The sequence below is a fragment of the Rutilus rutilus genome (assembly GCF_951802725.1).
Source record: "Rutilus rutilus genome assembly, chromosome: 3".
NCBI classification, from domain to species: domain Eukaryota; kingdom Metazoa; phylum Chordata; class Actinopteri; order Cypriniformes; family Leuciscidae; genus Rutilus; species Rutilus rutilus.
The window spans coordinates 52,420,738-52,436,881 of NC_140211.1; the positions used below are offsets into that span (position 1 = coordinate 52,420,738).

Consider the following 16,144-nt stretch of genomic DNA (forward strand, 5'->3'; position numbering starts at 1 on the left):
GCATAACATTGAGTAAAGTCCTGATAGCTAACTGAGTGTGTCGGCAAACAGAAGCTGCTGGAGAAAAGCCAACCAATTAGCCTCAGCCTGAGTCAGAAGAAAACATGCTGATGTTCAGTTGCTTGCCTTTGTGTCTTTGTTGTGTAGATTGCAGATTCAGATGATCTAACTTGATAATAAATGATACACTGTGAGTCTACTGTATGGTCAACACACATGCTTAATCTACACAGTCTACATAAATGCTAAAGCAGTGCTGTGGGTTAAAAAAAGTGCATGGTGGCCAACCTAATCTCATGGTAAAACGTAATTATTTTACGAGGTGCCACTTTTGTATAAATTTGTACAATGTGAAATGTACAAAAACAAACTTTTTTTTTAAAGCTGCAGTCCGTAACTTTTTTGGGTTAAAAATTATCCAAAATATTTTTTTGAGCAAGTACATAACCAGCCAGTGTTCAAAACTATCTGCTTGCCGTAGCTCGATTCAAAACGGTAAGCTTGTAATAATGTTTTTAATTCCAGTGGTACTGGTGGATTTCTGCGGGAAATTCGAGCATGTCTTTGCGTCATTACATCACATCTGTACACATAAAGAGGTGTCTCGGCTAGTAGGCTATGAGTGTGAGGATGTTGGAGGTGGAGATTTATAGCCTTTTCTCACAGCACTTGATAATTAAACTTATCAATTTGATGGCGGATCCAGAAAGGTTCAACAACTGGAGATTCACCTGTTGTAAAATGCAAAAGACTTCAGACTTCGGATATGATATGATAAGCGATCGTTAGATTTAATCAGCGCGATTTACTGCAATGCTTTTTTTCCCTTAGTTGGTCAGAACAAAAGTGGATGTTAGTTACTTGTTCAGATGTCATTTTCCGGTGAAAATTCTTATGTTGGTCATACTTCCAAAAAGTAGAATCTGTGATTGCTAATGCTGTGCCGTGCCCTTAACGCACGTAAAGTTAATAATTCCGCGAATAACTGCAATTGCAGATTTCGAACAGAGATGGCGACAAATAGGAAAAACTACGGACTGCAGCTTTAAGTAATTATGAAGGACCACCCGCAAACAAATCCATCACTGGAGTGTAAACAGCGACAAGACTGTAGGAATTCATACGAATTAGTCACCGCCAAAACGTATAAATAGTTATAAATTACTATGAGATTGTGTTGCTGTGGCAGATATTGCTGTTCAAAAACATAAATAAAAAAAAAAAACCTTAATAGACCAATATGGATTTTAATGGTTGATTATTAAATGATTAGTATTTGTTTTCCCACTACTGAACAAAAAAAAAAAATTAAGGCAATTTTAGGACCATTAGGATTTTTTTTCCAGAACTCATTTCCATAATGATTCCAATAATAAAAATTGTGTTAAAAAATATCAATTTAAATATTATTGTCAATACCGTAATGTTAAAAAACGAGCGTATTCACATTTCCATAATGCTAGTAAAATGGCATTCTCATTACTGTAATGAAATACTAGTGCAGGACTTTTTGTAGTAATAATTTTCATAATTGTCATAAAAATAATGCCACCATTCAAGAAAGCAGGTCATAAAAATAAGCACTTTTTAACTCAAATATATATTTTTGGAATTTTATCATATTTAATATTAAGGTGTTTTTTTTTAGAGTGGGCACAGTTTTTTAGAAAACTGCAGCAGACTCTTGCCAAAATAAGTGCTAAGATAGAAAATACCCAATATCCCATTCGCAGTGGACATGGCTGTATTCCTAAACACTGTCTGTTTGATTGCTGTTGGAAAGACTCGAGTCGTCCCCCTCTGACAGGCTTCTTTGAATTCCTACTAACCCTCAAGGAACTGTAACCCCGAGTTTCTTTTGAAATTGTTTATCAAGGGTTTGGCAGAACTCTCTTTTATCTTTTTTAACATATTAAACCTGTGAAAATAAATATATTTTAAATGCACCTGTTTGCACCATGTTTTTTTTTTGTTTAGTTTTTTTTGGCCGGCAAGCTATAAATCACTGAACTCGGTATGGTGTAAAGAACAGTTGGGCGTTTCCAGTTCCAGTAGTTCTTTGATCAACATCTAGCCAGAGCAGCGAGAGCCACCTCCCTAATGTCAGATCTAAAACTACACAAGTGGACTACTTCCTCTTAACTTACTGACTTTGGGCACAGCTATTAAAGTCTTCAAACAGCAAATGCAGTAAAAGTACACTGTAAAAAGTGATCAGTTGACTTAACTTAAAATAGTGAGGAAGCCCGTTGCCTTAAAATTATTAAAGTGGATCATGGATTTTTGAAAATGACCTTTCATGTAGTGCATAACATAGCTCTAAAAGAATGAAAACATCCTGCAAAGTTTTAAATCTGAAAGTGCACCGTATATAAAGTTATTGTCTTTCAAAAGTAAGAGTCAACTCTGAGTCAATGAAATGAATCTTTTTTCAAACGAGTCATAAGCCGTTTCATTGTGACGTCTAGATGAAACATTAGCATATTTATGGAAGGCGATTTGGGCCAATAGTCTTTAAACGAAACGCGTGAGATTTGATCGCGTCAACACGCACTGTTTGTCCACTGTTTAGCACATTCTGGTCGTGTTAAGGCATCAATTGTCGTCACGTTACTTTATATGCCAACCTTTGATATGTTGTGTCAACCTTTGTCCACATTCCTCTCCTCCGGCGACACAATGTTTCGTCGGGCCATCCGTCCCTTTGCAGAAGCGCGTCGGGGTTTTACTCATCATTAATTCACGGAGACGTTGCCTAATGCCTCAGAAAATCCGATCTGCCTGTTTACATGACAGTCGCATTGGCACATATCCGATTTATATCTGATTTATTTCGTCATATGAATGAGGCCTGAAACCGATCTCGAAATATCTGAACGCATGCGTTTTTTTCCTGTTTACACTGTCATAGAACACATCCGATCTGTGTCACATATAAGCAAAACATCAGAATTGGGTCACATTTCACTGACAGTGTAAACGAGGCCAAAGTAGATTGGCCTCTCTAGCAAGATTCCTATTCACCAGTCCCGACGTGGCGTCGGAGTGACCGACTGAAGAGGAACTAGGTATTCTACAAAAATATATACAGATGTATACTGCAGATATACAAGTATCAAAAAAGATGAAGGACAGCAGTAAACCATTCTTATATTTGCTACCAGCTATTTATTTATTTTTATTGCTGAATTTTATCTAATCTTCTCTGTGCCACTCTGCTCTGAGGAATAAACATCCTGTTTAGTGGATGAAATTTAATTCACATCATCACTTGCTGCATGTTCTGTTGCTGTTTTTAGATATTAACATTCAATTAATCTCCTGAACTAATGGCTACTAAATAACTGGCCTGCAGTCTTGACATTAGTCACACCAGGTGGTCAAATAACATAAGAAGGTAGCGCCAGCACACTGTTGATCTAAAATTGAATTGGGCGTAACAAAAAATAACTAAAAGGTCAAGAGCAGGTTCCCGGGACATGGTAGAAAGGTGAGCATTAATGAAAACGACATATGCGGGTGCACCTGCAACTCCTGTGTTTAAGTCATCAGAGTCAGCATCTGCCAAAGTGATCTTTGGCGCACTGCCATTACATAAACTGACAGAATGTGATTATGACAGACAGGGGTGGACAACAGAATTTCAGAATCTAATGGGTACAGTATGAATTTGAGATGTACTGCAATCCGATCACTCAGTCCACCTCTGGAGGTGGATACAAGATCCAACTTGACCAACTGTAAGTACGAGTACGGAAAGTATTCAGACAGTATACATTTTTCACTCTTTGTTATATTGCAGCCATTTGCTAAAATCATTTAAGTTCATTTTTTTTCCCTCATTATTGTACACACAGCACCCCACATTGACAGAAAAACACAGAATTGTTGACATGTTTGCACATTTATTAAAAAAGAAAAACTGAAATATGACATGGTCCTAAGTATTCAGACCCTTTGCTCAGTATTTAGTAGAAGCACCCTTTTGATCTAATACAGCCATGAGTCTTTTTGGGAAAGATGCAACAAGTTTTTCACACTTGGATTTGGGTATCCTCTGCCATTCTTCCTTGCAGATCCTCTCCAGTTCTGTCAGGTTGGATGGTAAACGTTGGTGGACAGCCATTTTCAGGTCTCTCCAGAGATGCGCAATTGGGTTTAAGTCAGGGCTCTGGCTGGGCCATTCAAGAACAGTCACGGAGTTGTTGTGAAGCCACTCCTTCATTATTTTAGCTGTGTGCTTAGGGTCATTGTCTTGTTGGAAGGTGAACCTTCGGCCCAGTCTGAGGTCCAGAGCACTCTGGAGAAGGTTTTCGTCCAGGATATCCCTGTACTTGGCCGCATTCATCTTTCCCTCGATTGCAACCAGTCGTCCTGTCCCTGCAGCTGAAAAACACCCCCACAGCATGATGCTGCCACCACCATGCTTCACTGTTGAGACTGTATTGGACAGGTGATGAGCAGTGCCCGGTTTTCTCCACACATACCACTTAGAATTAAGGCCAAAAAGTTCTATCTTGGTCTCATCAGACCAGAGAATCTTATTTATCACCATCTTGGAGTCCTTCAGGTGTGCTTTCATGTGTCTTGCACTGAGGAGAGACTATGGCCACTCTGCCATAAAGCCCCGACTGGTGGATGGCTGCAGTGATGGTTGACTTACTACAACTTTCTCCTATCTCCCGACTGCATCTCTGGAGCTCAGCCACAGTGATCTTTGGGTTCTTCTTTACCTCTCTCACCAAGGCTCTTCTCCCCCGATAGCTCAGTTTGGCCGGACGGCCAGCTCTAGGAAGGGTTCTAGTCGTCCCAAACGTCTTCCATTTAAGGATTATGGAGGCCACTGTGCTTTTAGGAACCTTAAGTGCAGCAGACATTTTTTTGTAATTTTGGCCAGATCTGTGCCTTGCCACAATTCTGTCTCTGAGCTCTTCAGGCAGTTCCTTTGACCTCATGATTCTCATTTGCTCTGACATGCACTGTGAGCTGTAAGGTCTTATATAGACAGGTGTGTGGCTTTCCTAATCAAGTCCAATCAGTATAATCAAACACAGCTGGACTCAGATGAAGGTGTAGAACCATCTCAAGGATGATCAGAAGAAATGGACAGCACCTGAGTTAAATATATGAGTGTCACAGCAAAGGGTCTGAATACTTAGGACCATGTGATATTTCAGTTTTTCTTTTTTAATAAATGTGCAAAAATGTCAACAATTCTGTGTTTTTCTGTCAATGTGGGGTGCTGTGTGTACAATAATGAGGAAAAAAAATGAACTTAAATGATTTTAGCAAATGGCTGCAATATAACAAAGAGTGAAAAATTTAAGGGGGTCTGAATACTTTCCGTACCCACTGTATGTGGTTGTTTAGGCCACATTGATGCACTTTATTCCTACATCTCCATACATCTACTGTACGTCCGGATACAGAAGATTGGGAGCTTCACAAATCACACGGGCTGCGTTCAAGTCCAATTTTTAATAGGGTGCACAAGATATCGGCCACCATATCGGTATTGGCCGATATTATGTTCATTTTTAAAGTTATCGTCAAGGCCCAATTAGAAAATTTGCCTGATATCTTAAAGCCGATAAATAATGGATTATTTAGCTGAGACGCTTCAGGTGCACACTGTTCAACATGATGGTTTTGAATTGATTGAAATTTGATTGGAATCAATTTATGGCTCTCTCAATTGAGGCTCTCTCAAATTGTGGATTTAGATATATCTGCCAATATGTCGGTTATCGGCTTTCAAAAATAAAAAATGATTGGTCAGCCAAAATTTTCATATTGGTGCATTACTAATTTTAAATGCTCTTCCCTCGCTAACCTCCCTCAGTCTCGTTCACTCGGATGTACATCATTGCTTACGTTGAACGAGTGCTCACTACTGGCTGAACCCTTGCAATGGGTTTACATGGAACGCCATAAGCCCTTGATCACTGGAATCCGATATGGAGCTGATTTATAATTTAAAAAAAAATTCCTTATAAATGTATTTACACACTAGGCCTGTATGTATGCTTGGGCTGTTAAAAAAATAAATGTGGACAAATATTAAATACTGATATATTATATGTATATTAAATATAATTATTTTTTTAAATACACAAATTAAAATGATAACAATACAATAAACAATAATACAATAAACTAATACTGAAAAAAAAACAGTCAGTTTACAGTTGCTACAAGAATTAAATGCAGTTAAATGTCAGAATAACACTATCATACACTAAAGTTGTGTGAGGTGGGGGTAAATTAAGCACGATCTGCTGTGACATCACAATCATGTTGCATTGTGGTGGTCTATGGATCTGCCTGAAGTGTACATGTTGAGTAAACTTGCTTCCTTGGTCAAAATCAAATATTACATTTAAAGAGAATATATTGCATTTAATTGCAACCTTGTCATTACAAATGTGGTTAAAAAAATCCACAAATAATTTAAATAGAAATGACATTGTGTAAAAAACTGCGTGTCAAGGGATATAAACTCTCTATCAAGGTATATTTCATTTTATAGTAACAAAGTTTTGCTGTTGATTTGATATAATTGGATAATTTTGAAAGATTTTGAAATTCAGTAATGGCAGACTCAAGAATGAACAAACTTAACGAAGAATGTGAAGAATGAAAATTATAATGTTTGCAGTTAACTTTCAAGTTTTGTTTGTCTCTCTTATCTGACACACTAAATTGAGTTAATGGAGCAATCTTCTAACAACCTGATGATCTGAATCAGATGTGTTAAATAGGGGAGACATACAACATTAACCAGGATCAGGATAAAGAACCACCGCATTAGAATAAATGCTTTATGCTGTTTGCACATTTTACCAGCCGTATATTACTAATTCGGTCTTTTCTTTCTTTACTCTTTGGATATGAAGATGAGGAGTCTGTACGACCCAGGAATAAGAGCTTTTCATCCTGATGCACTCAATCTTGAAGTTCAGTAATAAATGAAAAAAGGATTTTCATCAGTGGTTCCCTGTTCCTGGAGGCACACCAACACTACACATTTTTTAACTCTTCCTTATCAAGCACACCTGATTCAACTCATCAGCTCATTAGTATAGACTCCAAGACCAGAAATATATGGATCAGATAAAGGTGACATCCAAAATGTGTACTGTTGGTGTGGCCTGCAGGAACAGGGTTGGGAAACACTGATTTACACATTCCGAGTTGAAGTCATTTTCTTTACAGTTGAAATAATTGATCATGTATCACTGGAATCTTTAAAGAAATTAATAAACGGGACCCAATTTCCACCCACTGTGGGGCCAATTGTGGGTCCAGTGTAATCACTCATGTTGTTTTTGTGTGTAGCCCACCTTGGCCCCATTTGGGACCCAAGTAAGCCCATATAATGAATAATGAACCACTATGGACCATAGTGGGCTCTAAGTGGGGCCTCTATGGGCTAACATACATGGGGCCCATGTGCAGCCGATGGACAAATTTCTCTGGGCCCCATTTGGGTTGCCCATGCAGAGCCTAAGTGACAGCCCATCAAGGCCCACATGGAAATGTTGGCTGCATGGGCTGTGTCTAAAATCGCCCCCTATACCCTCATTCACTATTCCCTATTACTCCACTAATATAGTCCACTTGAAGGAGTGAATGAAACAAGTGAGTGAATTCAGACACTTGAGTGTGCCAGAAGGGCTGCCGCTTTTGCATAATTTGTGTATCATGCAATACTTGCTGTATAATAATCATTTGAAACTTAGCAAACTGGCAGCTCCAGTAGTAATGAAAAGATGTATCTTAAACTATGTCATAGAAACTAGCATGTAAAAATCTTAATTAAAGAATTTAATAATCAATTAAAAAGGAATGTATGATACACTCTACCCACATTGGACCAGCGGTTTGGAAAATGGATGCTGGATGATTCAGCTAAAACAACTTCTGCCATCTTCTGGGGAGACGCAGGAATTAATTTGGCGCGAGCATCACAGTGCATTATGGGTATTCTCTAGCCATTGAGTGTACATCAGTTGTACACTCGTTATTGTGGTGCATTATGGGATTGAATGAGTACACTCGATCATGTCCACTATGGTTTCGGACACCACTATAAATGGCTGTCCCGTCAAATAATGCCCTATTTAAGGATATGGGGTGATTTTGGACACAGCTTAAATTTAAATAGGCCCATAAAGACTTGGGATGACCACCTAGAAACCGCTCAAAATACTCTAGCAACCACTCAGAACACCTTATCAACTGAATAACCACACCCACAATGCACTATATTGTGGCTGTAAGTTCTGCACAGGAAACATTGCTCATATTTTCTTCACAAAGCATTTTTGTGTGTGTGTGTATGTGTGTGGAATACAAGTAATGGCATAGAGTATGTAAACTATTGTCATATATATAGGGAATATACAGAGTGCAGATGCAGGATAAGGTTCTTTATTTTGTTTAAGTACAACTGGCATTCTCATGAGTCCAATTAAATCACATGATGTAACCATAAGTTACTAGAGTGTGACCGATACCATTGGGGGTTAATGTAGTCAGTGTAAGAATCTCTAGTGGAAAAAACATCACAACAAAGCTCTACATGTTGCATTAATGTGTTATGCAAACTTTCCATATCTTTCCTGTAAATATCATAAGCAACCGTTTTGTGAAAAGAGAGCCTGTAGTGAGACTGAATATTAATATTCAGACCATATTGAAAATGTCCCCTCCAGTTTTTCTCAGTGATGTGTCAATGGGAAAAAATAGTTTCTTATCCTAATTGTCAGAGCCAGTTCGTCTGCTCTAACTGCCAGTACCAAGACAGCCAGTGATATCTACAGCAAGTGCTAGTGCTACCATGACTACAGTAAACATACAAGCAAAATATATCACAGTCATCTCCTGGTAAACAGTCAGGGGTGAATTTACTAAACATTTGCATCCAACAGAGTCATTAAAAACCTGCATCTTGTTCTCAAACCACCCGCAATCTAGCTTACCCAGGTTCTAAATGCAGAATCAGAATCACTTTATTCGCCAAATGCATCAGCAGACACACAGGACCAGAAATGTATTCTAAATGCACTGAAATACTCACAATTTCTGTACTTTGCAATTTCAACAGAACTGTACATTGTATGTAGGCTCATTATTGCATCTTATTCACTAAAGTCTGGGTTATTTGTCTGGTGCAAATAATGTTGGGCTATAAACAACCACAGAATGCAGGCGGCCTCATTTGAATTACATTTTGAATAACATAAAAATACATTTGTATTTACTAGCAATCACATCAGAATTTATCACATGATCACATTATCAAACATGCAGTATAGATGATTCAAATCATTTAAAACATTTTGAGAAAACAATTTTTGCCTTCAGAACTGCCTTAATGCTTTGTGGCATAGATTCAACAAGGTTCTGGAATCATTCCGAGATTTTGGTCCATAATGAAAGTATAGAATCACGCAGTTGCTGCAGATTTGTCGGCTACACATCCATGATGAGAAACTCCTGTTCCACCACCTCCCAAAGCTGCTCAATTGGATTGAGATCTGGTGACTGTGGAGGCCATTTGAGTATAATGAACTCATTATCATGTTTAAAACACCACTTTGAGATGATTTGAGCTTTGTGACATGGTGCGTTATCCTGCTGGAAGTAGCCATCAGAAGTGGCACCAGTGTGATCTTCTGCTGCTGTAGCCCATCCACCTCAGTTGTAACAAGTGGATATTTGAGTTACTGTTGCCTTTCTATCAGCTGAAACCAGTCTGGTCATTCTCCTCTGACCTTTGGCATCAACAAGGCATTTTCGCCCACAGAACTGTTGCTCACTGTATATTTTCTCTTTTTCAGACCATTCTCTGTAAACCATAGAGGTTGATCATGAAAATCCCAGTAGATCAGCAGTTTCGGAAATACTGAAAGATCATGCCACATTCAGTCACTTAAATCACCTTTCTTCCCCATTCTGATGCTCAGTTGGAACTTGTCTACATGCCTAAATGCATTGAGTTGGGGGGAGGGTGTGTGTATGTGTGTGTGTGTAGGTTCCTAAGGGCTGCATCTGAAATCGCATAGTATGTGAAAAACAGTATGTGACAAGAAGTATGTCCAAATTCACAGTACTCATAAAAGAGTAGGGAAAAAATACCCGGATGACCTACTACTACTTCTGGCGAAGTGTGCATACAATGGACAATTTACTATCCCATGAGGCCACGGAAGAGGATTTATGAATGGCATTGAGGCGACGTAACTGATGCTGGTAGGTCACGACAATGACAACATGATGAATGTAGTACATTCATACTTTTTTTAGCAGTCGTTGATTCATTAATTACTTATTCAAAATAAGTTCCTACTAAAGAGAGTATGCGACTTTGAATGCAGCCTAGGTCTTATATTGGTCTTAATGGACAAATCATTACTACAAGAAAAACATTTTTCGTTTTTTTTTTTTTTTTTTTTTTTTGATCAAAATATAAAAACTTGCATTGCCCCACTTCTGAAATGACTCTTTTTTTTTTTTTGGTCAACGTCACCCTCTTATTTTCAACTCCTCTCCTCCATTCCAATTTGCAATCAAAAAAATTCCAAATGGATAAAATCAAATCTCATCCCTTTTCCTGTTTCACTCAGAACACCGTTTCATGATGACTTTAAAACTCAAAAAGAGTGATCAAATGCTAATGTTTTTGGGCAATAATATCACCCAGCACACAGACAGTAGAGCAATTGTACTTGTACTCTGTTAGGGGGTAACAGTTTAGGACCCAAGGACCAGGTGTTTGAAAGAAGACCCGGAGTCAGAATTATAATAAATTGAAGAAAAGTTTTACTGAAGATCTAGTTTGCAGTTTCATCAGCAGAAGTCAGCTTCAAGACTCACACAGGAGTTTGTAGGCTGCCCAGTTTACAGTTACAAAGATCACAGCAGTTATACCCTTCACAAAGGTCTAAGCTAGGTTGCAGTTTCTGATTGGCTAAGAAATAGATAAACATAGTAATTTTCCACACATATACAGACAGACGGAAGCAAATCTCCATCGATTAGGCAGCTGATACTCAGACCCTGAAGTTAGGCACGTCGTGACCTTCCTGGTCGCAGATTTGGGTTGCTGGGCGCCAACATGTCCTGAACAACAACTCAGTCAATCTCCAATAATGCCAGTGGTACCTTAACCTGCAACCAAAAAGACTAACACACTGACACACAGCTTTGCCAAGGTTGGATTTGGCCAGGCTCTAACTATAAACAGGAGAGTCCTCTCAAAACATCAAGATAACGCGTTCTTTCTCTCAAGGAGAGCTACACTTTAGTCTAACTGGAAAGTAAGGCTTTAACAAAGAAATGGTCACTTAAACTATAGGCTTCAATGACCCCTATATGTTTTAACACGTTGAAGACCTTTCTCAAACACAAAACAAATCCCTATTTCATTTCTGGAAGCCGGGCAAAATAAGTAAGCACTGTTACTGCATTCAGATATCAAATACAGACATTAAAGAATACATGAAAAGAACATTTCAGTAATTCACATTTAATAACTTTATTATAATCACTCATTACATATACATTGAAGCAGCAGTGGATTCCAATCCACCCCCTTCAACTCACTACCAAACCAAGGTCATAAACAAATCAAAGCATCAAGTTTAAACTAGTATGAACTGATTTGACCTCATCCCATCAATAGCAGCAGGGTGAGTGATGGCACACATCACCAGCCCAATTATTTAAAGATCTCCTGCCTTCAGGATCTCACCCAGTTAAAATACTTTTAATGCACTGGGCCAAATTAACTAATGCAAACGTGAAATATAATTAAGCCATAATTCTAACATGAGAACTGAGAAATGAAACTAACACAATTAATGCTCATAAGCCATGGCTCAAACTCGACTGGTAAAATTTAAAATGTACGCTCCATTTAGCAGCTAATGATCTTCTATAATCTTCTCTATGCTCTTATTATCATAAGCTTGGTCCTCCAAAGTGGAAAAACTGAATCTTTGAATCCCTTCAAAAAAAATCACAGCCCCCTCACATTTATATAAAAATGTGCACAACACTGAAAGGGATATTTCACTCAGAAGAAGATATTTTAAAGAATGTAGGTAACCAAACAGTTGCTGGTCCCCATTGACTTGCATAGTAATTTTTTATTCATACTATGGAAGTCGATGGGGACTAACAACTGTTTTGGTTACCAACATTCTTCAAAATATTTTAATTTGTGTTCGACAGAAAGAAATTGGTTCAGAACAACGGAACAACAAAAAATCTTTGGTGAACTATCCCTTAAATGCAAATGATTTCAAGACCTTGTATATCAAAAAAAGGAAACATTATATGTTCCTAGGGGGAAAAGATTTGCAGAAGGAAAATGCATTGTCTCTTAAATGGGCTTTCCAAGTACTTCCTTGGGAAAGGAGTGTCCCGTTCCGATACACTATGACCTCTCTAAGAGCACTCAAATAATGTGCCTGATTTCCCTTTCCACTGACCCGATCGAGTGCAGCACAATGGTCAAGCACTGAATGGATGTCTGCTTGTCAAATCACAGGGCGTATATGCTGTGAAAAAGTACTTACAGTTCCTCCTAATAAAGAGATATTTGATTATATGGATATATGACTCAAATGTGAAGCAGCATTGCACATTGTAATGGACTACATGGTTCAAACACAGTTAAATACCCCCCCTCCATCTTTTTATGTAACAGGATTGGACAGATGGTGTCCAGATAACAGCAGTCTTACATCACATCGCACCAGACTACAGCTTTTATCGCCAGATAGAAGAGTATAAATAATACAAAGCCATTAAAGGTCTTAAGATGTCAATACATGAGCATTGATCAAATATGATGGGAACCCTTCTACTATGTTCACAGCAGAATATTAGAGAACTGCTTACTGTATACTGCATACTGCCCAGAATATACTGTACCTATCTATTACCATTTCAGTCGTATCCGAGTCTTGGTGATTCTATGGCAATCTCTTGGCACACGTGAGAGACTGTCCGTGAATTTTTCGGGGTTGCCAGGTCTTTCCCCAACCCTCTCCATTGTGGCTTGGGACTCACACACACATTCACAATCACACCTACAATTTAGCATCTCCAATTCACCTATACTGCATGTTTTCGGATTCTTGGGGAAACCGGAGCACCCGAAGGAAACCCACACAGACACAAGGAAAAAAAACTCCACACAGAAAGGACTCCTCCTGGCTCAGAATTGGGGACATTCTTGCTGTGAGGCGACAGTGCTACCCACTGAGACACTGTGCTGGTCCATACACTGTATACATGCCTGATACTGTATATATTTTATTAATGTAAAACAGTATGCAACACACAATAGTCCAGTTAGTATAAATAAATACGGCAAGTTTCACAAGATTTTAAGAGAAAGGTTGAAGTGTATTCTGAGGGCACCAGGGCTGGACAGGGGACTTTTGGCCCTGGACAGATCCAGCCCACTAAAAATTTGTGGAATTTCTGCATATGTGCAATTCTTAAGTAATTTCTGTACATGGCCCTGGTTCTAGGTCATTACTATTAAGGCCCTTTCTTAAAAAGAAGTACACTTAGAATACTTTTAAAAAGAGTAGCATTCTTATTTCTGAATGCATTTTTTTTCTTAATGGTTTGTATATAAGCCCCTATATGTAAAATGTATTATAGTTTTTATTTATTTTATAGTATATTATAGTGGTTACACTTTATTTGAAGGTGTCTTTGTTACCCTGTTATTAAGTACTGAGTAATATTAATTAACTTCATGTACTCTAGGGTTAGGATTAGAGATGGGTTTGCTTTAGGGTTAGTTGCATGTAATTACACATCATTTATAGAATTACTATAGTAACTACATGTAACAATGACACTGTAAAATAAAATGTTACCATTATAGCCTAGTTTTTATATGAAATTACTTTAAGTGCATTTTGACTCACTTAAGTACAGGCAATTTCATTATTATTTCTATTGCCTTTGAAATATGGTTAAAGTGCACTGCCGAATGTAATGAAATCCATTTATGGTGAACTAAAATATACATTAATGTCATTTCTATCAGGTATTTAGATATATTTTTATTTTACATTTATATTAACATTAAATGTAATATTGAATATCATGCACACTGGAGGTCAAATTATACTGTATTACAATTATAGTACTTTGTGCTTTAGTATGTTAGTCAACACTTCAATAAGTGTATTTATTTAAAGCATGACATATAAGATTAAAACATTCCGACTTTTAATTAGACATTACATAGTGCACTTTTTAAAAAGTGTACTTAAGTGTGTTAAGAAACATGAGAAGTGTAGGCTACTCTCTCTTTAATATACATAAGTGACCTTTTATTTCATTAATATTATAGGCCTGTTGTCTTAAGCTACACGTTTTTAAAAAATATATATACTTTTAAGATCATAAGTTGTACACTACAAGTGCACTTTCAATATTGTTCCATTATGCTCACGTCGCTTTATTCAGCTGACACGCCGATATGTTCCAAAATTCTGCAGCTCCGTAAGGTTTGAAACACAGCCACAAAAATAAGTAGCTTCTCTGTGTCGACACAGCAGAGGAAAGTGTGAGAAAGCAGGAGAAAACTCCTCCCTTCGTCGTGCTGCACTGGGACAGACTGCAGTACATACTGTAGTGAAGAACAGAACAGAGGCGGAGTTTCACCTCAGCACCGAAACCAGCTGAAAACACTCAGGTGCCCGCAGTCAGTCAGTCAGTAACTCACATCAGTAATGCACACAGGACTACTGCAGGGACCTTTCATTTCACTCTACAGGATTTAAATAACTAACTAAAGAAAGAGTCAAAACAATAAGAAGATATAAGAGCGAATGCGCTTATGGTGTTATGTATAGTGTACATCTTTACCGGTGTGTTTTCGTGCGTCGTCTGTCGCTTCCGCTTTTCCGTCCAGCAGTTTAACGCCGAAATTCAGCAGGAGTCAATGGGAATTTCTGCTCCTCAGTAAACTATTTCACTGGACACTGAAAGAAAAAGAGGAGTATCCGTCATTTATTGTTCATGCGGTGAGTAGATGCGTCTCTTGTCATGTCAGTACATTTTGTTTTGGTCAAACTTTTCAACGCCATGTTTCATTCGTTACTGCGCATGTGGCGGAAATGCACCTGATTCAGGTAGACCTGTCTCAGCGTTTCACTACAACACTAGCATTGCAACTTGCTTTACTGGTTACATTTAGAACCTTTACGTGACAAAACCCTAAATTGTCTATTTTGAAATGTTTTACTTTGTAGCCAACTTAGTACAAAGCTCGTGTATGTCGTGACATACGTGTGTGAAGCAACGTCAATATTTTCAATATAAGCACCACTTGATGTCACTACTGCTAAATACGAATCCGCTTTGGTACATGTAGCCTACATGGAAATGTTGTAATACTAGCCTATACAATATAGATACAATACAAAGCTGAATTAAATTCATTAAATACATTTATGAAACTCATACTATTCCTGTATCCTCGTGAAATTAGGAAACTTGTCTTTCTGGCAGCAGTGTTTGTGGTTCTCGTCTTGCTTACATTGAAATTGTGTTTTAATGTTTTAAATAAAGACACTGGCAAACATTACAAATAGAAATTCAGATAAAGGCATTTAAATAGAGGTATTTGAGACAAGATTCATGTCATACACCTACACTAGTTTTTAAAATAATTTCCTTAATCAGTTTGTTTGTCTTGACTTGTGTAGAGAATTTATCTTGAGTAAATTTTTCTGGCTCATTTACATTTTTTTTTTAAATAAATAAATAATATATAAAAAATAAAAATACATAAACCCCACTGAATGCGATTATTTTCTTAATTATTAATTATTTAGATAAAACTAGTTTTTGTCTTGCACAATTTTGCTTATCAAATCTAAACTAAGGAAAGAAATTACGGATGCTTAGATTTGACTTGAATACAATACATGCTTGCTGATTAAGAAAATAACCAACCAGTGTACATGAAAATTACTGGTTAGTTGAAGTTTTGAATATAATTGGAGAATAGATTTTTATTTTTTATTTTTTTTAAGCAGACTGAAGTAGAAGCTGTATTAGAGGTATTGCATCTGGGGATGCAATGAAATGTTATTCATTA

At 37.6% G+C, this 16,144-nt stretch overlaps 1 protein-coding gene across 2 annotated transcripts in view; it reads left to right on the top strand.

Moving 5' to 3' along the window:
• The first annotated feature begins 14,658 nt into the window (after positions 1-14,658).
• Positions 14,659-16,144, top strand: part of usp53a (ubiquitin specific peptidase 53a) — a 52,585-nt gene continuing 51,099 nt past the window's right edge. Inside the window, exon 1 of one of the 2 annotated variants that reach the window (XM_084403842.1) lies at positions 14,659-15,065. The gene's annotated coding sequence lies outside the window, so the exon portion shown is untranslated. The remainder of the gene's footprint in view (positions 15,066-16,144) is intronic. The other variant, XM_084403843.1, reaches the window with a different exon arrangement.